Source organism: Gigantopelta aegis, unplaced genomic scaffold, assembly GCF_016097555.1.
Source record: "Gigantopelta aegis isolate Gae_Host unplaced genomic scaffold, Gae_host_genome ctg3105_pilon_pilon, whole genome shotgun sequence".
NCBI lineage: Eukaryota > Metazoa > Mollusca > Gastropoda > Neomphalida > Peltospiridae > Gigantopelta > Gigantopelta aegis.
This window is the reverse complement of record NW_024533179.1, coordinates 52,066-75,283: the sequence shown is the minus strand read 5'-3', so window position 1 is coordinate 75,283 and position 23,218 is coordinate 52,066. Positions and strand designations below refer to the sequence as shown.

The following is a 23,218-nucleotide window of genomic DNA, read 5'->3' as shown; positions in this document are numbered from 1 at the left end:
CAGCTGCAAGTACAGCCTTAACTGCACGCATAACCATAATCATAATGAAACTGACTGGAGAGCTGAGAGAGCGAGAGAGAGAGAGAGAAAAGAGCGGTAATATTTGTTTTATTTCTTAAATGTACCTGTTCTGAACAAAGTCGATATGTAGTGACAATTTTAACAGCTAAGTTTCTAGCATCCACAAACCATAGGAGTAAAGCATAATTTCTCCAATCATGGCATAATCTGGTACCATCATAGCCACAGTACGAAATAGTACCTAAAGTGAGCATTGTACTACATTGTAATACAATGATTAATGTAACACCTTGAGATTATCAGGTAATTCAGAGCGTCCAGCATAACCTGGGTTCATTGTTACGCATACAAAACAAGATGGATTAAGAGTCAAAGAGAAGTTCCTCAATGTGAACACTGAGAACTTCAGCTATTACTGCACGTTGGATAGTTAATATCTACAAGAACAGAGCTAAGTAGAGAACTCCTTAACACACTACTTACCTGTTGGCAATAACAGAGAGTACTTCCAGTTCAATACGATTGAATAATCAAAACAAGCCCATGCTCCAGCACTAGCTAGTCCTTAAAGAATTTACCCATAGCTAAATAATCTAGACCATCAGAACAATTGAACACTACACACTGAACTGCTAAGGCTTTAGCAAGATCCTGAATGGAACCAACCCAACACAGTCAAACTAAGAAAGTAAGCTAGCACACCTTGACTGTCTCTGTTTTTCCTGTTCCTGCGGTCCTCAGGAGCTCCGCCCAGATGAAGTGAAATGCACTAACTAGTGTACGATAGCATCGATCAGTCAATGGAGTAATGACCAGTCTGAAAACAACACAGCAATTGATAAGTGACTATCAATGTCACTTACCTGCCTGAGTTACCAAGATATTCACACTCGTATTTTACTGTAGCATTAATAATACGAGCTATAACACTATTATTTTCCCAATAATATCGTAGTTGACACAACCACTGGAAGTCATTCTCACTAGTCACACCTGGATGAAATAAATGCATGAAAATATGTGAACTAATACTTCAAGTCCCACTGTATCTAACTTTATGTACTAGCTCCTCAACAACATCTCTAGCATGTACATCCATAACTACCAGAGCTCCCAAAGTTGTCCGAGTTTGCTTAGGTAGTTTTCCCTCGTACCATTTCAACAATCCCTTCAGTTGCTTTGTCAGTTTTTCATGATACTCTTAACTCCTTGAGGACCACTACGTATTGCCTCATGGACCTCCATAGGTCCAATAGATTTGTGAGACACAGAGAACTACTTGACCAGGCCACTCACACACCCACTTTATCCTAGGATGTTCCACATATGCCTATAATGAGACATATATCAATTAGAGTTTCCTAAATTAGTGCTTACATCTTTGGCCATTTCTAGTACATCTCTTATACTCATTATCATAATATCTTGAACTTGTAATAGCCACTTTTCAACAGCACTCTTGCAGCAGATGTAGAGATAGTCTGACTCAAACTAACCTATAGAGTAAAGATATCATTACATCTTATTCTGATCATCTTTACCTTTTCTCCCTCAGAACTAAACATAGCAGTAATATCTAGAGTATCTGTAAACTCTAGTTTAGCAATTCCTTCAAAGCATTTCTTCAAATGAGGTTGAACTCTTGTGGGATCTTTAGTTTCAGAAAGTATCTCCAACATTTCGTCATTGGAGAGAAAAAAGAAACGAGGAAAAAAAGAGTCGTTTCTTTCCAAAGTAAGCATTTAGTCCTTTTTGGGATCTTATCCAACAGTTCATTACTACTGAGAAGTTTTCTCATGCAATCCTGGGAATGCAGTAGCTTTGAGGACTTTGGGATCTTAACAGTGTTACGCATGACTTCACGCCAAGATTTATCCACCTGTGTGTGTTTGTATTACAATATTATTAATAATAACTAGTACTTGTTACCTGTTGAAAGAGTTTTCCTTCCTCAGGCATTTTGTTGCATGATATCTTCAGAGGAGAAGATAGGCTCTAAATAAAGCCATTGTGATTGTACTTTCAAACCATTCATCTAATGTATCCTGTATCTTCAGTAATCTCTCCTCCCATGACTGAGAATTACAGTAGAATAAAATAGTCCAAAAAATATTACAATTTTTATGGCACCTTTATCCTTTCTTCAAGGGTTAATGAAGGGTGACCCCCCCATTGTTTGTGTCTTAACGATCTGATCATCCAGTTTTGTTGGTATGTCATCAATAGCTGTTAAAATGGACACACCAGAGTCTCGATACATGACAGTATAAAGACAACATCATCCCAATCTTCTACCATCTTATCCATTGCTCTCTCCAAACTGAACTCCTGTTATTAAAGTATATTAATTAAATCAGTTATTACATTATAATCATACCTGCTAGCTGCAGCACTGATAGCCTCAAATTGTTCCAAGTAAGGTTCAAGATTATATTTCAGGACCTTACGAAGTGAAGTACCAGAGTCTGGTGTGACATTAAAACAATAATATCAGAAAACTAAACGAAAAAAGACAATAATCATTTCTGTGCTGGTCTCTCTCTGTCCCTCCCTGTCTCTACCTTATCCCAGTGACGTTGACGAAGACCTGGATTACAAAGGATATGTATGACTGGTAGATACTCTTTGAATTCCTTCACTTGATCCAGTACAGTCTGAGCAAGTTTTACAGGAGCAAAAATTTCCTCTTCTTGAACTTGTTCAGTAGCACGACATACCTATTACCACCACCACCAATAAAATATCTTACATGTACAACTGATAACTTACTCCTCACCAACATCTCTGTCCTTTTTCATTTGTTTAGCTTTTGTATTGAAGACCTTGAACAACTTGTACATGTCAGACTAAATTCTTCAACTTCAGCCTCTGTGTCTCAGCATGAGCTCCAGAAATGCTCCATCCATAAGACGTTTCTCAGTCTTCTGCCACCTAGAGAGAGGAAGTCTCACTGAGCTATTTTCTACCTTTGAATATATGTTCTGACTTCAATATTGTGTTAAATAGTCTTGGTATGGTCTAGGGATGAGTGGATCCGATCTAACTCTGGATAGGTTGTTGGTGTCCATTTAAACAATTCTTCTTCTTTATAATTTGGTTTATTTGTTCTGGATCTCAACCAATCGACGTTGTAGTTGTGTGACATCTTTGCAATAATGAACAACATGGTTTAAATCAGAAAACTCAGAGAGCTCTTCCACTCGTCTGTGACATTTCTCTATCTCTATTTGAACCTTCTTGACGTTCAGTGAGTTCCTTCTCCCACGATGTTTAGATTCCTCAATTATCTATACAAAAAGATAGAGAGTATTTTGGGAATATAAATTGCTTGCCTGTTCATTTTGTTCAAAGATTGGAGCTAGTTTATGAGACCAGGTCAATGTGGTCTTGTTCAATTCTCTTTCTTCTTCAGGGAATGTGTACACAGTTAGTAGATACTGGAGACATTTCAAGAGTCCCTACAATGCAACAGATCATACTGTCTTAAGACAAACAGAATCTTAGCTGACCTCTACATTATTTTGAGGTCAACCACAAGCTTAGCTTGAGCTTCTGCCATATAATCAAATCAGTTCCATCATCTCACGAGAATCTTCAGGTATTTTAAGTGCTTTCTCCTCTTAAAAGTCTCATACTCGTTGACAATCCTAAAAAAAGACTGCATTATCCTGCATTATAAAATAGTCTGTACACACACCTAGCATTCTCTTTTTCTATGGAGATCAGCTAAATGATGACAATAGTATCAGCAAATGTCTGTGCCTGAGCAATTAATCCTCTCTTGATGTCATGACACTCCAGATGAAACATTCTGATAGAGGACTAAGTCATCAAGACCAAAAATCTCTTGAGCCAATGAATTAAACTTCTCAATTTTTCTATACAACATGTACATTAACAGTGACATTTTTACAACTAACTTCTTTGTAGTCTTGAAGTGGATGATCTTCATTAGGAAAAGTATTGATCTCAGACTCTGCTTCTCCGGATATTAGATAGTTATATTTACCTACACACCAACAATATTGAATATACATATATATTCTATGCCTAACTGTAGGAGTCTTTATGTTCCATAGCTCCTTGAAGTTCTCTATATAGAGCTTCCTTCAATTGAGTAGAACATGACTTGATAACTGCTGGATCTACTTCAGCTGGGATAGATGGACATGGACTAGCACCAGATAACCAGTACTAGTAGAAAAGATGGACTACTAGAGCTCACTGGATTATATATTACAGTACCTGTATCTTGCCTACATTTTGTAGAGCACCTGAAATGGTTTCTGTGGTAAATTGCATGGCTGCCTCTAAATCAGCCACACTAGGAAAGAAGAACATGGCTCCCCTCAAGACATAGTTCCAGTCTAAAGAATGGGCAAATAAGCTGTGTTAGATGGTAGGAAAGAGATTGACAAATGCCTCCAATGTTTGACTTAGGAGAGACCTAGATGGAATAATAAATATTTAACACTCAATATGTCATTTCTCACCTCATATGATTACCAATAAGAGTGTGCTGACACAATCATAAAATGCTTCACTCTGTCCTGATGGTATGTGGTTCACAACTTTCCCCTCCACTGAACAGAGCTATCACTTTAATGTACCAACTGTTCATTAGTTTCTCCTCTGCATGTGAGTGTCCAAAGAGAACAACATTACGAAAATGTTCCAATTCCATTGGACACTTGGACCTTAAAAAGTAGCTTTGATATAAGCACCCCATATAGATTGCAGGTAACATACCTGATGTCTGACAAATCAATGAGTAATTTGATGTTCTGTTGTTCCCACAATCTTAATATGGCAGGCATCACAGGATGAACAATATGTAGAATATTAGCTAATGAAATCTCTAGCTTCTTCATATCGATCTCTCCAAGTAGTAGAGAAATCAAGACCCCTAAATGATCAAGGAGATGTTAGTAGAATAAATATAGCTTCTATTGTAGCAATCAGTTCTCTCACTTACGAGGCTCAGAATATAAAGGAGTTTCAGGTTCTAATCCATGTACTGATGGTTGACTAATGTCATACGAACTAACAAGAGACAAATGAACTATTTTGAACAACTAAATTCTCTAACTTGTTGTTTGTCTTATAGTATCTTCATAGTGGTGGTAGTGACTTTTGTGTATTGTGGTAGTAGAGGTTTAGTGAGAGGATTAGTGAGACAATGACGAGGGACAAGAGAGACAATATGTTCCATGTTTTGGGTAACATTGGAGTCACAGGAGCTGAGGCCACACATTTACGTAGGAAACTCATAGTTCAACTACATGAAAGAAATATTAACTTTTAATTTCTTAATTTTTTCATTATTAAGTTCTTATCTATCCATCCAATTTGTAATTTGTATCTTTGACCATTCATCCATCAAGACACCCTGTGTCCATCTGTCTGTCTCTGTCACCCATGATCCATCCATCCATCTATTTTATGCATACTCTAGTTTTGCGATCTTTACTCATCATTTGATCAGGAAAGGCTGGTTCATCATGACCATGTCCTACTCTTCTGTTATGTTGTGCAGTAGTTAACAAGTTCTTAGCTGCTCGCTCTTCACTGAATACAAAGAAAAGATGTAATGTAGATTACGACATATTATAATACAACTATTTATAGTTTACTTAATGGCTAAACTATAGAGCAGTGAGCTAGTATTGATCATAAAAGTATTTAAGTGGCAAATTTTGCATACATTAATTTTGATACTGCAGCCTGGATTTTTTGGTTCCGACGATAATGATACAAAAGAGCGCCTTCATATTTCCCAGTTGGAGACCAGTGAGTTACCAGTAAGTAATGGAGCTTTGGGAATAGGTGAAGTTTGGCCACAGTGGAACTGGGGTAGGTAAGACCTAAAGTACAGTGCAGTTAGATCTTTGCCATAAAATTAGTGAAATTACCTTCTCACTGGTAGCCATCCCACAAAGTGTACACAATGTTATTGGAAGTTTGTAAAAATTTTCTTTGTCTTCTTGTTTGTAAGAATTTTATGTCAAAAGGAAACTAAATCAAAAACTAGAAGCAACCTTTGGTTTAGTCAGCCATTTTATTCCTTTAGGCATCATTGCTTAGCAACGAGTAGTTGCTAAGCAACCATTTGACAAACAACATGGGAATATACACTGCACTAGCTGAATCTCAAGTCATGGCAGCTGTAGAGGCATCTATTCTACTGGGGACGTAGAAGAGATACAGAATCAAGAGGAAAGTGTTCAAGACAGAGTAGAAGGTAGAGATTAACAGTTTAAAGGTTTATTTTATAATTTGCTTCATAGTCATATTTGTTCAAGAACAGAATGGTGAACAAATAAAAGACCATTTCAAACTATCAGATTCAGTAGCACTGTTGAAGGACAACTTATCCAGAAAATGGCTATGTCATCCGAAACACTAGTTATATCACTAAGTGGTCAGTAATACTGTGTATACATACATGTACTATAACTTAATCTGTTAGGTGAAACACTCTCTAATACTACCACTATTGAGGAGTTAGGAGCAGTAGCAGGATCATCAATAGAATTACATGTCAAACTACTAACACCTCTGGAACCTCCTGTTATCAAAGATGAACAAACCTCTCCATCTATCACTGCTAAACGAGAAGGAAGGAGTGGTCATCTACCTAGTGCATTCACTGTACAAGTTAGAGTAGGTAAGTGAGAATAGTAAGAGACTATCTAGAGTACAATGTTATATGCTATTTATGATGTACTAAAATTATGTCACTAAGATGGATTTAAGAGAGTTCTTCATATAACTGCTGTACACAAATGATTATATTTGTATCATATTCTAATACTGTATTGATGTATTAGTTAAGAGTTCTAAATACTACTATAGGTCAAGAGGTTAAAGAGTTATTGGTAACAGTAGAGAAGTCCAATGTAAAGAAACCTTTTATTGGTGGATATCGTAACAAAGTAAACTGGATTAGAGTATCATCATGCTACTGTTCAGACTATGCCTAAAGGAAAAGTAGACAATGGAGTAAGCCCTTTCATTAATATTATATATATATATATATATATATGGTGCTATTTATTGATAACAGATACCCAAGTTTGAACGTGACACACAAACAGTTATTACTCGTAATCGCTATCAACAAGTAACTATGGATGCTACAACACAAATGGTCAGTGAACCATTTCAAACTGTTCTGTTGTTTGTGGTTACAGTTTAATCATTTACATTTCTACAATAATTTAAATGATAACAATTTCAATTTCAGAATCAAATAGGATGCTATATCACTGACAAAAAACTGACAAAATCCTTTATCCAAGAAAATATGAAACAGCTGATGAATATCATGCTAAAATATTAGAAAAGGTTCTTACAACTATATCACACTCTTTCACTGTTACTACATGTAATATAGATAATAATACTACAGAGTTATTGGCGTCGCTGGCTTTCATCAAAATATGTCACTGCTCTGAGGAAAGAGAAACACGAAAGAATGATTTGGGAAAGAGAAGTAAGTCTATTACAATACATGTACTAATTAACTGGTTCATAGGAGGCAGAAAGGAAACAGAAGGAGAAAGAAGAGAGACAAAGAAAGAGTTCAATCGTCGTATGAATCCTCGTACAAAAGAAGACTTTGATCTCCTTTATCATGCACTAGAGAGTAAGATATTAATACTCAATAATGTGATGCGTTCTTTCTCTCTAGTGTGGCGTCAAGATGAACTAGAGAGGATCAACTCTACTACTAGTGGTCCTGAGAGAAAGGCTGCCCTCTGTATGCTGTTAGAACAAGAGGCCAATTTGATTGCTTCTGTTGGACGACACAAAATTATTGCTGATGAAGAAAACCAGGAAAAAACAAATTAGAAATTTTCTTAATGCTGTAAGTCTAGTATACAATATCAAATCAAAGCTTTTAATTATCTCATAGACTTCTGCACCAAGAAGTGGATAGCATATGATGGTCAACCAACAGAAATGGACACACCTTATACATTAAGAGCTGCTCACTTAAAAGACTTATATGAGACCATCACAATGAAATCTTTAGCTAAAGATGAAAGACTTGATGCCTTGTTGACTCTCAAAGCAACTGTTAGAGTAAGTATTCTAACCTCTAGTAATTTCTATCATCAATTATTTATTAGGAACATGATTGTAAGTAACAAGAGAGATAGTAGAATAGTTTGATAGAGAAGCAGATTTACTAGTTAGAGATACAAAGCCACTAGCTCTTAAGGTAAGATCATTGACTGGATATAGTATGAGTATTAGTTGGTTAGGTTTAAGAAAGAGAATTGCTACTCTCTTTTTCCAATATTGCAAGACTCCTCTTTTCAATCCTGAAGCTGCTAAACATATCAAAGTGAGTACTGGGAAGTAGTGTCATTATTACTCTATCTACATATGTAGGTTCCACAAGATCCATCTGTATTGAGAACAAACATTTACTATTGTCGTAGTTGTTGTCAATACTTACCTTCTACAGACTTTGAGTTATCTACAAACTCACGGTAACTAACATAATGTTATACTGAGAGATCATTTCTAGATATGTAACTTCTTTTCCTTTTGTAGTGTTGTTGGTCATTGTCGTCTATGCAGAGAAGTTAGACAACAAAGCCAGAGCTCGTGAAGACTATACCTCTTTATCGTGCAATGCTTAAAACAATACAGAAACAGAAGAGAGTTATCAAGATGACTCTCATATCATATTCTTGATACAGGTGGGCAGGGATAGTACGTTATAGTTATAGTTATAAGACTAACTCCAATTTGTACAACTTATAAAACCATGTCTTTAATATGTCATTTTCTTTTACAGGAGCCTGATCTTCATTATTTAGTGGAGAATATTTGGGCAGGTCAGAGTGCAATGAGTGCTGAGAAGGATCTGTTTGAGCTCATTATTGTACGTTGGGATATCAGACAACATGGAGTCCATGGAACTGTATTTTACTGACTAAAGATGAAGCTATGGCACATGTAAAGTTAGAAGATCCAGAACAGGTTTGAATGTTAATACTATAATAATATTATAAAATAGTTATAATAATATACCATCATGTTTATACCTGTAATGTTAGTTTATCTCTTCTTTGACACTATTCTTTCTTCTCTCTCTCTCTATATCTCTCTCACTGACTCACTCACTCTAGGCTTATGGTTCTCAATTTGTAGAGAAAAATTAAACACAGACACATTTTAGCTAAAAACTTATTTCAGTCAAATTCGAGTATGACTGGTGACATGAAATCAAAAGTAAAGAATTACCTCTCCCTCGACCTAAGGAGAGAGTCCTTGTACCTAGACGAAGATCTCTCCGACACCTTTAACTGTAACTGCTAGTTGAAGATAATGATTATGTTATTAATACATGATAATAAAGTTATTATGTTATAATGAACATCATATTATATGAATGAATTCCTAATAATAATGTACCTAGTATTATGAACATTAAGCATCTGATATAGTATATTAATGGACAATTACTACACAGCACTGATATAGTATTTGATGGACAATTTGTGACCACTAGCTAGGTTGCTTTGATTATTTAAAACATAACAGTCTGCTATTGTTAAGTAGATCTATATAAACTTACACTTTTTGGGAATGAACAACTAATTATAGTCTCTACTATTATTATTGCTGTTATACTACTGTTAATTTGTGGTTAAACATACAAAAGGTTTGTGGAATATGGGTGTGTCTTGGCAGGCATAGAGTTATTTCTTTATTAATATTCTAATCTATTAGGTAGTCTATATTATGTACAAAAGATATGATATTGTGTTTATGGATTTTTCTAAAAGTAAACAGCACATGATAAGTATTTAAAATAAATTACTTTAGGTCTACTGTCTTAGTGTTACAAGATAACAATGAGGCTGCTGGAGATCATCTTCTTTTTATATGTGAGTGAAGTTATTAGAGTAACTGTCACCAGACTCAGCGTAAGTGAATTGATATGTAATACCTCAATTTATTGGCAATGTTCTAGGTATCTACCTGATGTTCAATGGAGATTGTTATCCTAATGGCTCCTACATAATCATATTTACATCACACCAGGTCACACTAATATATCACCTCTTCAGTGTGTGTTACCTAATTATGTTTTGTCTGGAGGAGAGTGGGTCATCCTAATGGACAACCTGTAAACTGTACCACAACCACAATAACAATGATCCTCTCCACTGTATTGAATCTAATAATCCGCTAATATCACTGTATACAGACCTGGTGAACATCACTTTCCTATTCCCAAACAGAACAATGGTAATGAGTTCAAATGTTGTCTACCCCAGTAGTTGTTCTGATCCTACTACCAACATCATCACTGTTCATATATTCAGTAAGTTATATCTCATTGTACTAGTACACACTGTCATTTGTTACTGATCTATATAGGACATGTAGAGATCATAGACTTTCAGTGTTGTTGAAACTTCCTTCTAATATGACAGTTGTTCCACAACATACCCTACTTCATTGTGTTCATAGTGGATGGTCAAAGACATTTCAGGTGGTATAATAATATAACAGAAAAATAGTTATAGTACACCAAATGGATTGTTTTGTGACACATAACTTTGGATACAGTTGTAGTAATGAAGAGTCAAACTGTTTCAAGTATTAATATCTTTATTTTCATAATCTAACTGTTACTTGGTATGCAGAGAGGATCAGTAGTGGAATATTTAGTCAGTCAAACAAATAATGGTGATCATGTACATAGGTGTTATGTAAGAAGTTGATGAGTTATAAGAAATCGTTATCTTACAGTAACTGGTAAGTACTTTTACTACTATAGTTACATGATGTCATATGTAACCCTCTTAGCTCCAGATTCACTCCTCTCCTCTTACTCTGGTCAACAAGACAACTACCACTATCACTGTCAGTTGGACACCTGTCCATCTGATGCTGATGGATATGTAGTCAATGCCACTAGTGACCACACACACTGTGACACACCAGGTAAAGGGAGGTAGTCAGAATGAGATGACACTGAAGGGACTGATACCAGCAACAACTTATAACATCACAGTCAGAGCCTATCAAGATATACTGGGACCTGCTAGTAATGTAATCAGTATACAAAACATTGTCAGGTATTCTAATATTTATCAAATATTGATTATTTAAATTAATTTTTTAGTTATTTCATCAATCAATTGGACATTTGTCTCATCCATTACTAAACTTCAAAACACTCAATATCATATTGATTGTATGACAACTACTGTCAATGTTACTACTGATGTTTACTGGTTAGTGAATGGAGTGATGAAGTACAACTCAATGTATACATTAATTGATTCTGATCTCCTCATATACAACAACACTACTAGTATATCCTGATCCACTGGGAGTGTCAGTTAATGTTACCTGTATAGCAATGTATAAAGGAGTGAAGTACAGTGACACTGTGATATTAGAAGGTATGTGAAATTAGTTATTTCATCTTAACTAGGTTTCCCTTTCTAGTTCCCAGTGGTCCTCCATCTAATGTGATGATATATATTTTAAATGATAGTAGTATCAAAGTGAACTGGACTATGTCATCACAGACTACTGGATATGTGATTGTCATTAACTCTACTACTGGAGTAGGTACCAACAAGATATTATCTACTATAGAAGAAGTTGTAATCAATGGACTAACATTGAGTAGATATTATGAGATCAGTGTGTACTCATATAAAGATCTTCCTTCAATTAATAGTAGACAAAGATTGTTAAGATTTGATGGTGAGTTTGTATTTGTATAAAGACAATGTGACTTTATTTGATTGCTTAGTTCCTACACCAGTAACTAATCTGTCAGTGAGTGATGTCTCAAACTACTACTATTATAGTGAATTGGACTAGTCCCAGTATTGAAGATGGTAACTATGTAACATACTACAACATTTCCTATAGTCCCATCTTGTCCTGAGTTATCATCAGTTAATGTGACATTGGTCTTTGTTACTCCTCATCAGTCCACTACAACATTCAGTTATATATTAAGAGAATTGTTCAGTGGTAGAACTATACCATCACAGTGAGAGCTGGTAATATACTAGGAGAGTCTAGTCCAATGATATTAAATAATGTAACACAAATGACAGGTAATTAAAAATATTTATTTTCCTGTTTATACCTGTTTCCTCAGCTCCTAGTGGACCTCCTACCTCTTTGTCAGTAGAACCTGTCAACATATCACTTTATAATATATCCTGGAATGAAATAAATTGTTATCAACGTAATGGACATATCATTAGTTATGTTATCCTAATAAGTAGAGATGATATTGAGTTTAATATCAGTAGTACTACAGTCTACATACTAACAAGTGATCTGGTGTTAGGTAAAGTCTACAATATAAGTGTAGCTGGAATAAATGACATAGGAATGAGTCCTTTTAGTGAACCTGTGAGTTTGAAATTGGAAATGGTTAGTTTAATATGAAGTATTCAAATAGTAATTTATATCTCTGTATATTACAGTACCAGGTCATGTTAGTCTATCACATATATTTGATGTAACATGGGTCTTAATATCATGGAGTCTACCAGACTACATACCTAAGGAGTATTACATTACACCACTATGAGATTGGTTATGGAATAGTGCAATCTGAGAACTGTTCTTTTGTAGAAAATGATGTCATCAGATTTGATACAACTTTAAATGAATCAAATACAACAAGTTCAAGTAATATAAGTGATCTGATAGGTAACAGCTGTTATCTGTTTGGTGTACGTGGTTACACTGTTAATGGTTATGGACTATGGACAGTAACTACTAATAAAACACTACCTGAACTACCAACAAGTTAGTTTACAATAATATATTATATAATATAATACTAGTTTAATTTTGATTTTTAATACTCTTCAATAACTATGACACCCATTAACAACAGTACTACATCAAGCTATTTCAGATGAAGGTAATGATATTATTTCTTTTTCTTCTTATACAGTTTAATTTGGTTATTTAATATCTATCTAAACAGTTACTTACATCAACATCTGGACTAGCTGCTGGTATCAGTGCAATGATATAATATTAATTGTGTCATTATTGCTGTAAATATTAACATCATTGGTAAGTACACAAGTACTACATCATTAGTTAATTATTACATCACATAATAATTTTATAGATATCAAAAATACATCAGAAAAAAGCAAGTTTAATATAGACAAATCTACTGATATCTCTCTCACTGATCTAAAGGAACCTACATATAGTGTGACTACATTACCAGGTACAACAAAGACAATATTGATTAACTAAATTACATTGTATTTCTACTTAACAATAGATGACTCACAATATGAAGTAGTGAAAAGAAAAACCAACAAAGTCTGAAGTTGTATATGCAAATGTCAAATCTTCTCTCAAACCATTAACAACCTCTACCTACAATTACATCTGATAATGATATTAGATCAAAGGATGTTACTGTAGAATTAACATATGAAGTTATAGAAAGAAGTTTACTTGATAATACTAAAAAGAAATCAACTAAACCACAACCCTCCTTTACCTTATTTCAATCCTAAGATCCCTCGTACATTACCCATTACCATCAATGATTTAGGAGATCATGTAACCACCTGTCATCTTAATGATAACAAGACCTTTGATGAAGAATATAAGGTAATATAAATATTAAATTGATTGTATTGTTTTCTTATATCTTAAAAGAACTTGTACACAGGAAATGATAGAGCATGTACTGTTGGTTTTAGTTCAAAGAACAAACCTTATAATCGATTCCAAAATATCACAGTGTGTATGTTTTTTATTTCTATTAATAACAGATGTTTTGATGTCTTACTTGTCAACAGATGATGATAATAGAATTATTCTAAAGAGTTTTGGGAATTATGAGAATGATTACATCAATGCAAGTCCTATTGATGTAAGTTTAATTCATTAGTTTCTCTATAATATAGACATTGTTTGTTATACAAATAGGGCTTTCTTTGTGCCAAAAAAATTTCTTGCTGTCCAAGGTAGAAACATTTTATTAATAATTTTAACATGTGCTCTAATGAGATCTACTTTGTTAGGTCCAATGACAAAAACATTGATTGATTTTTGGCGTTTAGTATGGCAAGAGAAAGCATGTTCTATTGTGATGGTAACCAACTTAAAGGAAGGATCAAAGAGTAAATGTGAACAATATTGGCCAAAAGATTTGTATGAAACCTAAAGAATATGGTCCTTTCACAGTGACATTACTGGATGAACAGGTTTTACCAGATTTTACTACTCGTTAGGCTTACAATAGAGGTTAGTTATATCATTATGTCATTTTAATAATGTTAATATTTTAGTTATCTGTTGATGGTTTAAATGAAAGTCATGAATTGAGTCAATATCATATGACATCTTGGCCAGATCATGGTGTACCAGAATATGTGAGTCCATTGTTAAGATTACACAAACGAGCAACAAAGAACTGGAACATCAGTAAAGGTCCCATCTTAGTCCATTGTAGTGCTGGTGTAGGTCGTACTGGTACATTTATTGGTGTGGATATAGCTCTGGAACAAGCTAGTAAAGAGAGGGAGTAGTAGATATTGCTGGTATTATCAATAGACTTAGAGAACAGAGAATGAAGATGGTCCAGACAGTGGTAAGTGGAGTCATTTAAAAATAAACAATGTATTAAAACAATTTTTTTCTTTTTAGGAGCAGTATGTATTTTTACATGATGTTATTTTAGAGGCAGTTATTTGTGGAGAAACTGAGATATCTAGTGATAGGTACTCTGAAGATGTCCACAAATTAAAAAGAAAAGAGATTGTAAAAGTGGTAAAAGTGGTTTGAGTGTCAGTTTGAGTTATTATCAAGTTTATCACCAAATGATGATGATATTAATTCAAGATACAGCACAAAGTCATATGAAGAGAAAAACAGAAGTCAAAAATACTTACCATGTAAGTTTAATAATTATTAGTAATACTTTATTTTATTATTATTGTTGTTGTTTGTGTTGTTGTTGTTTGTAGTAGCTGACAAGAACCTTGTACCACTAAAAGAACCAAATGGTTATATTAATGCTACATTTGTCAATGTATGTCATATTTTTAACTGACAAGATATTAATATAATGTTATAGGGTTATCGTGAGAAGAAAGCATTCATTATAGCTCAAGTCCAATGGAGAACACTACCAGAGACTTTTGGAAGATGATAATGGATTATAAAGTGTGTGCTATTGTGATGTTATGTGAATTAGAAGAGAATGGAGAGGTATAGGTTAGTTCTAAAGTGATATGTAGATAAATAAATTGTACAGGAAATGTGTTATGAATATTGGTGTACATCAAATGTAATGAAATATGGAGAATATCATGTAAATTGTATTTCTAATGAAGTAAAGAGAGGATTTGTTCAAAGAAATCTTTATTATGTTCTTAATGAAAAGAAAAGAGTAAGTTTATTTACTGGTTACTAGACAATTATTACTATTGTTATAATAAACAGGGTTTTGAGTCATAATGTGATCCAATTCCAAGTTATGGACTGGTCTGATGATGGTTATGTCAGAGAACCTCAAACACAATCCTCCAAGTGATTGATGAGGTCATTAGAAGACAACAGAAGATTGGAGGAGGACCAATAGTTGTACACTGCAGGTAAATAGACTGTACACATAGTAATAGTTACTGTCTTCCTCTCTCTAGTGACACAGTGAGTCGTTGTGGAGTATACTGTTCAGTAAGTATTGCTCTAGAACAATGTAAGACAGAAGGTGTAATAGATGTATTTCAAGTGATCAAAGCTGTTAAAAGAAACAAACCAGAGCTGTTACTACATTGGTATGTACTACTTCATTATAATAAATAATAATATGATAATACTTATAGGATCAGTACTGTTCAGTGTACAATGTGATTGAAGTTTACTTAGAAATGAACTGTACATATTCAAATTTCAAACTTCATTAAATTGTCTACATCAGTTATTATAGTTAGTGTAACAATGAACTGTGTTTATAGTTTCTATTTGTATTGATGTTTACTTTTATTTTAATAGAAGATTTAGAAGTTAAATGTTATATGAAATATATGTCACTATGATGTATTTGTTTACATGAATGTCTCTTTTATTAAGCTATTAAATTTAAAATTATAGGAAACACTTTTACTGTTAGTTAAAGTAAGTAAAATTAGTATCATATATATATTGTGAATACCTTATTTTATCAATCAGGTGAGCAGACAGTAGTACTACCTATGTGTATATTTATATCTACATAGGTCCTAGCTATTCTAATCCTTTCTTAGTGTACATAGTTATCAGTGTGATGAATATGATGATTTAATGATGATTAAATATTTAATTACATCATCTTGACTCATAACAGGTCTATTTATATAATGCAATAATGCACTGAAAGTTATTATATTAACATTGTTATACTGAAAAGAAAGATAGTCACTTTAGCAGCAAAGTCATTGTATCATTGTATATAATTTTAGTTACTCTTTTGATAAGACAATGTCTGTACTACTACTGGCTACTATCTTCTTGTTATGTGTGAGTGAAAGTTATTAGTAAACTGTCACCAGAATCAGGTAAGTGAGTTGATGTGTAGTACATCATTTATTGACATGTTCTAGGTATCTACCTATGTTCAATGGAGATTGTTATCCTAATGGCTCCTACATCAATCATATTTACATCACACCAGGAGTAACTATATATATCACATCTTCAGTGTGTGTTACCTGATTCTACTAATTTGTCTGGAGGAGAGTGGGTTAATCCTAATGGACAACCTGTCAACTGTGGACCAGTAATAATGAAATAATCCTCTCCGTTGTATTGAATCTAATAATCCTGCTAACATCACTGTATATAGACCTAATGGAGAACAATTCATGAATCAGTATGGATTTTGGTGTGTGTAATGAGTTTAAAGTGTTGTCTACCACAGTAATTGTTCTGATCCTACTACCAACATCATCACTGTTCCATATTCAGTAAGTTATATCTCATTGTACTAGTACACACTGTCATTTGTTACTGATCTACTATAGGACATGTAGAGATCATAGACTTCAGTGTTGTTGAAACTTCCTTCTAATATGACAGTTGTTCCACAACAATACACACTTCAAATGTGTATATAGTGGATGGTATCAGAGAATTCAGGTGGTATATAACAATAATGAACTAACACTGTGGATCACCACAAAAATGGATACAGCTGTAATTGTGGCATAATCCAACACTCAATAAAGTCCAATACAGTACAAAGAGATTTTTACACTACATTTACTGTTACTTGGTATGCAGAGAAGATCAGTAGTGGAATATTTAGTCAGTCAAACAATAATGGTGATCATATACATAGATGTTATGTAAAAGTTGAAGAGATTATAAGAAATCGTTATCTTACAGTAACTGGTAAGTACTTTTACTACTATAGTAGTTACATGATGTCATATGTAATCCTATTTAGCTCCAGGATTCACTCCCCTCTCCTCCTACTCTGGTCAACAAGACAGCTACCACTATCACTGTCAGTTGGACACCACCTGTTTCATCTGATGCTGATGGATATGTAGTCAATGTCACTAGTGACACACACACTGTGACACAACAAGTAAAGGGAGGTAGTCAAAATAAGATGACACTGAAAGGACTAATACCAGCAACAACTTATAACATCACAGTCAGAGCCTATCAAGATATACTGGGACCTGCTAGTAATGTAATCAGTGTACAAAAACTAATATAAATCTAACTACATAATATAGATTTTGATGTATTATTTTGATAATTTAATAATTTATGACTATAGGTATATCATCTATCATTGGATTTTGTTAACTACTGCACTTCAAAATCTGTTAGCTGTATTACAACTACTGTCAATGTTACTACTGATGTTTACTGGTTAGTGAATGGAGTGATGAAGTACAACTCAATGTATACAATAATTAATTCTGATCTCCTCATATACAACAACACACTACTGGTATATCTGATCCACTGGGAGTGTCAGTTAATGTTACCTGTATAGCAATGTATAAAGGAGTGAACTACAGTGACACTGTGATATTAGAAGGTATGTGAAATTTAGTTGTTCATCTTAACTAGGTTTATCTTTTTTCTAGTTTCCCAGGTCCTCCATCTAATGTGATGATATATATATTTTAAATGAGAGTAGTATCAAAGTGAACTGGACTATGTCATCACAGACTAATGGATATGTGATTGTCATTAACTCTACTACTGGAGTAGATACCAAGAAGATATTATCTACTAGAGAAGATGAAAGTTGTAATCAATGGACTAACATTGAGTAGATATTATGAGATCAGTGTGTACTCATATAAAGATCTTCCTTTCAATTAATAGTACACAAAGATTGTTAAGGTTTGATGGTGAGTTGATATTTTGTATAAACACAATATGACTTATTTGATTGTCTAGTTCCTACACCAGTAACTAATCTGTCAGTGAGTAATGTCTCAACCACTACTATTTAGAGTGAATTGGACTAGTCCCAGTATTGAAGATGTAACTATGTAACATACTACAACATTTCCTATAGTCCATCTTGTCCTGAGTTCTCATCAGTTAATGTGACATTGGTCTCTGTTACCTCCTCATCAGTTCACTACAAACATCAGTTATATATTAAGAGAATTGTTCAGTGGTATGAAACTATACCATCACAGTGAGAGCTGGTAATATATTAGGAGAGTCTAGTCCAAACATTAAAATAATGTAACACAAATGACAGGTAATTAAAAATAATTTATTTTCATGTTTATGCCTGTTTCCACAGCTCCTAGTGGACCTCCTACCTCATTGTCAGTAGAACCTGTCAACATATCACTTTATAATATATCCTGGAATGAAATAGATTGTTATCAACGTAATGGACATATCATTAGTTATGTTATCCTAATAAGTAGAGATGATATTGAGTTTAATATCAGTAGTACTACAGTCTACATACTAACAAGTGATCTGGTGTTAGGTAAAGTCTACAATATAAGTGTAGCTGGGAATAAATGACATAGGAATGGGGTCCTTTTAGTAAACCTGTGAAGCTTTGAAATTGGAAATGGTTAGTTTAATATGAAGTATTCAAATATTAATTTCATATCTCTGTATATTACAGTACCAGGTCATGTTAGTCTATCACATATATTTGATGTAACATGGGTCTTAATATCATGGAGTCTACCAGACTACATACCTAAGGAGTATTACACATTACACACTATGAGATTGGTTATGGAATAGTGCAAATCTGAAAACTGTTCTTTTGGAGAAAATGATGTCATCAGATTCAATACAACTTTAAATGAAATCAAATACAACAAGTTCAAGTAATATAAGTGATCTGATAGGTAACACCTGTTATCTGTTTGGTGTACGTGGTTACACTGTTAATGGTTATGGAGTATGGACAGTAACTATTAATAAAACACTACCTGAACCACCAACAAGTTAGTTTATAATAATATTATATAAATAATGCTAGTTTAATTTTGATTTATTCTAATATCTAATCTAAAACAGTTACTACATCAACGTTACATCTGGACTAACTGCTATTATGACACAACCATTACAACAGTGCTAACAACACCATTAACCATAAAGGATAATGGTAATTATTATTTTTTTCTCTTTATAATAGTTTATTTTTATTTATCTAATATCTAATCTAAACAGTTACTACATTCAACATCTGGACTAGTGCTGGTATCAGTGTTACAATGATTATAATATTAATTGTGTTCATTATTGCTGTAATATTAATGATCATTGGGTAAGTACACAAGTACTACATACATTAGCTAATTATTATCTCACAATAATTTTAATAGATATCAAAAATACATCAGAAAAAAACAAGTCCAATATAGACAAATCTACTGATATCTCTCTCACTGATCTAAAGGAACCTACATATAGTGTGACTACATTACCAGGTACAACAAAGACACTATTGATTAACTAAATTACATTGTATTTCTACTTAGCAATAGATGACTCACAATATGAAGTAGTGAAAGAAAAAACCAACAAAGTCTGAAGTTGTATATGCAAATGTCAAATCTTCTCTCAAACCATTAACACCTCTATCTACAATTACATCTGATAATGATATTAGATCAAAGGATGTTACTGTAGAATTAACATATGAAGTTATAGAAAGAAGTTTACTTGATAATACTAAAAAGAAATCAACTAAACCACAACCTCCTTTACCTTATTTCAATCCTAAGATCCCTCGTACATTACCCATTACCATCAATGATTTAGGAGATCATGTAACCACCTGTCATCTTAATGATAACAAGACCTTTGATGAAGAATATAAGGTAATATAAATATTAAATTGATTGTATTGTTTTCTTATATCTTAAAAGAACTTGTACACAGGAAATGATAGAGCATGTACTGTTGGTTTTAGTTCAAAGAACAACCTATTAAAATCGATTCCAAAATATCACAGTGTGTATGTTTATTTCTATTAATAACAGATTTTTGATGTCTTACTTGTCAACAGATGATGATAATAGAATTATTCTAAAGAGTTTAGGGAATTATGAGAATGATTACATCAATGCAAGTCCTATTGATGTAAGTTTAATTCATTATATTCTCTATAATATAGACATTGTTTGTTATACAAATAGGGCTTCCTTTGTGCCAAAAAAATTTCTTGCTGTCCAAGGTAGAACAGTTTATTAATAATTTTAACATGTACTCTAATGAGATCTACTTTGTTAGGTCCAATGACAAAAACATTGATTGATTTTTGGCGTTTAGTTTGGCAAGAGAAAGCATGTTCTATTGTGATGGTAACCAACTTAAAGGAAGGATCAAAAGAGTAAATGTGAACAATATTGGCCAAAAGATTGTATGAAACCTAAAGAATATGGTCCTTTCAAGTGACATTACTGGATGAACAGGTTTTACCAGATTTTACTACTCGTAGGCTTACAATAGAGGTTAGTTATATCATTATGTCATTTTAATAATGTTGATATTCTAGTTATCTGTTGATGGTTTAAATGAAAGTCATGAATTGATTCAATATCATATGACATCTTGGCCAGATCATGGTGTACCAGAATATGTGAGTCCATTGTTAAGATTACACAAACGAGCAACAAAGAACTGGAACATCAGTAAAGGTCCCATCTTAGTCATTGTAGTGCTGGTGTAGGTCGTACTGGTACATTTATTGGTGTGGATATAGCTCTGGAACAAGCTAGTAAAGAGGGAGTAGTAGATATTGCTGGTATTATCAATAGACTTAGAGAACAGAGAATGAAGATGGTCCAAACAGTGGTAAGTGGAGACATTTAAACTAACAATGATATTTAATATATTTTTTCTTTTTAGGAGCAGTATGTATTTTTACATGATGTTATTTTAGAGGCAGTTATTTGTGGAGAAACTGAGAGATATCTAGTGATAGGTACTGTGAAGATGTTCATAAATTAAAGAAAGAGATTGTAAAAGTGGTAAAAGTGGTTTTGAGTGTCAGTTTGAGTTATTATCAAAGTTATCACCAAATCATGATGATATTAATCAAGATACAGCACAAAGTCATATGAAGAAAAAACAGAAGTCAAAAATACTTACCATGTAAGTTTAATAATTATTTATTACTTTATTATTATTGTTGTTGTTGTTGTTGTTGTAGCTGACAAGAACCTTGTACCACTAAAAGAAGCAAATGGTTATATTAATGCTACATTTGTCAATGTATGTCATATTTTTAACTGACAAGATATTAATAAAATGTTATAGGGTTATCGTGAGAAGAAAGCATTCATTATAGCTCAGAGTCCAATGGAGAACACTACCAGAGACTTTTGGAAGATGATAATGGATTATAAAGTGTGTGCTATTGTGATGTTATGTGAATTAGAAGAGAATGGAGAGGTATAGGTTAGTTATAAAGTGATATTTAGATAAATAAATTGTACAGGAAATGTGTTATGAATATTGGTGTACATCAAATGTAATGAAATATGGAGAATATCATGTAAATTGTATTTCTAATGAAGTAAAGAGAGGATTTGTTCAAAGAAATCTTTGTGTTCTTAATGAGAAGAAAAGAGTAAGTTAATTTACTGGTTACTAGACAATTTGCTATTGTTATAATTAACAGGGTTTGAGTCATAATGTGATCCAATTCCAAGTTGTATGGACTGGTCTGATGATGGTTATGTCAGAGAACCTCAAACTATCCTCCAAGTGATTGAGAGGTCATTAGAAGACAACAGAAGATTGGAGGAGGACCAATAGTTGTACATTGCAGGTAAATAGACTGTACACATAGTAATAGTTACTGTCTTCCTCTCTCTAGTGACACAGTGAGTCGTTGTGGAGTATACTGTTCAGTAAGTATTGCTCTAGAACAATGTAAGACAGAAGGTGTAATAGATGTATTTCAAGTGATCAAAGCTGTTAGAATGAACAAACCAGGAGCTGTTACTACACTGGTATGTACTACTCCATTATAATAATAATAATATGATAATACTTATAGGATCAGTACTGTTCAGTGTACAATGTGATTGAAGTTTACTTAGAAATGAAACTGTACATATTCAAATTTCAAACTTCATTAAATTGTCTACATCAGTATTATAGTTAGTGTAACAATGAACTGTGTTTTATAGTTTCTATTTGTATTGATGTTTACTTTTATTTTAATAGAAGATGTAGAAGTTAAATATTATACTGAAATATATGTCACTATGATGATGTTTGTTTACATGAATGTCTCTTTCATTAAGCTATTAAAAATTATAATTCTAGGAAACACTTTTATCTCTAGTTAAAGTAAGTAAAATTTAGTATCATATATATATATTGTGAATACCTTATCTTTATCAATCAGGTGGGCAGACAGTAGTACTACCTATGTGTATAGTTTATATCTACATAGGTCCTAGCTTTCTAATCCTTTCTTAGTGTACATAGTTATCAGTGTGATGAATATGATGATTTTAATGATGATTAAATACTAATTACATCATCTTGACTCATAAGGGGTCTATTTATATAATGCAATAATGCACTGAAAGTTATTATATTAACATTGTTATACTGAAAGAAGAAATAGTCATTTTAGAAGCAAAAGTCATTGTATATAATTTTAGTTGTTTCTTTTGATAAGACAATGTCTGTACTACTA

At 33.1% G+C, this 23,218-nt stretch overlaps 2 pseudogenes; both read left to right on the top strand.

The window, feature by feature from the left end:
• Positions 1–5,200: 5,200 nt before the first annotated feature.
• On the top strand, positions 5,201–9,357 carry LOC121391923 (annotated as a pseudogene).
• Positions 9,358–9,896: 539 nt separating this feature from the next.
• LOC121391922 lies at positions 9,897–21,232 on the top strand (annotated as a pseudogene).
• Positions 21,233–23,218: the final 1,986 nt, after the last annotated feature.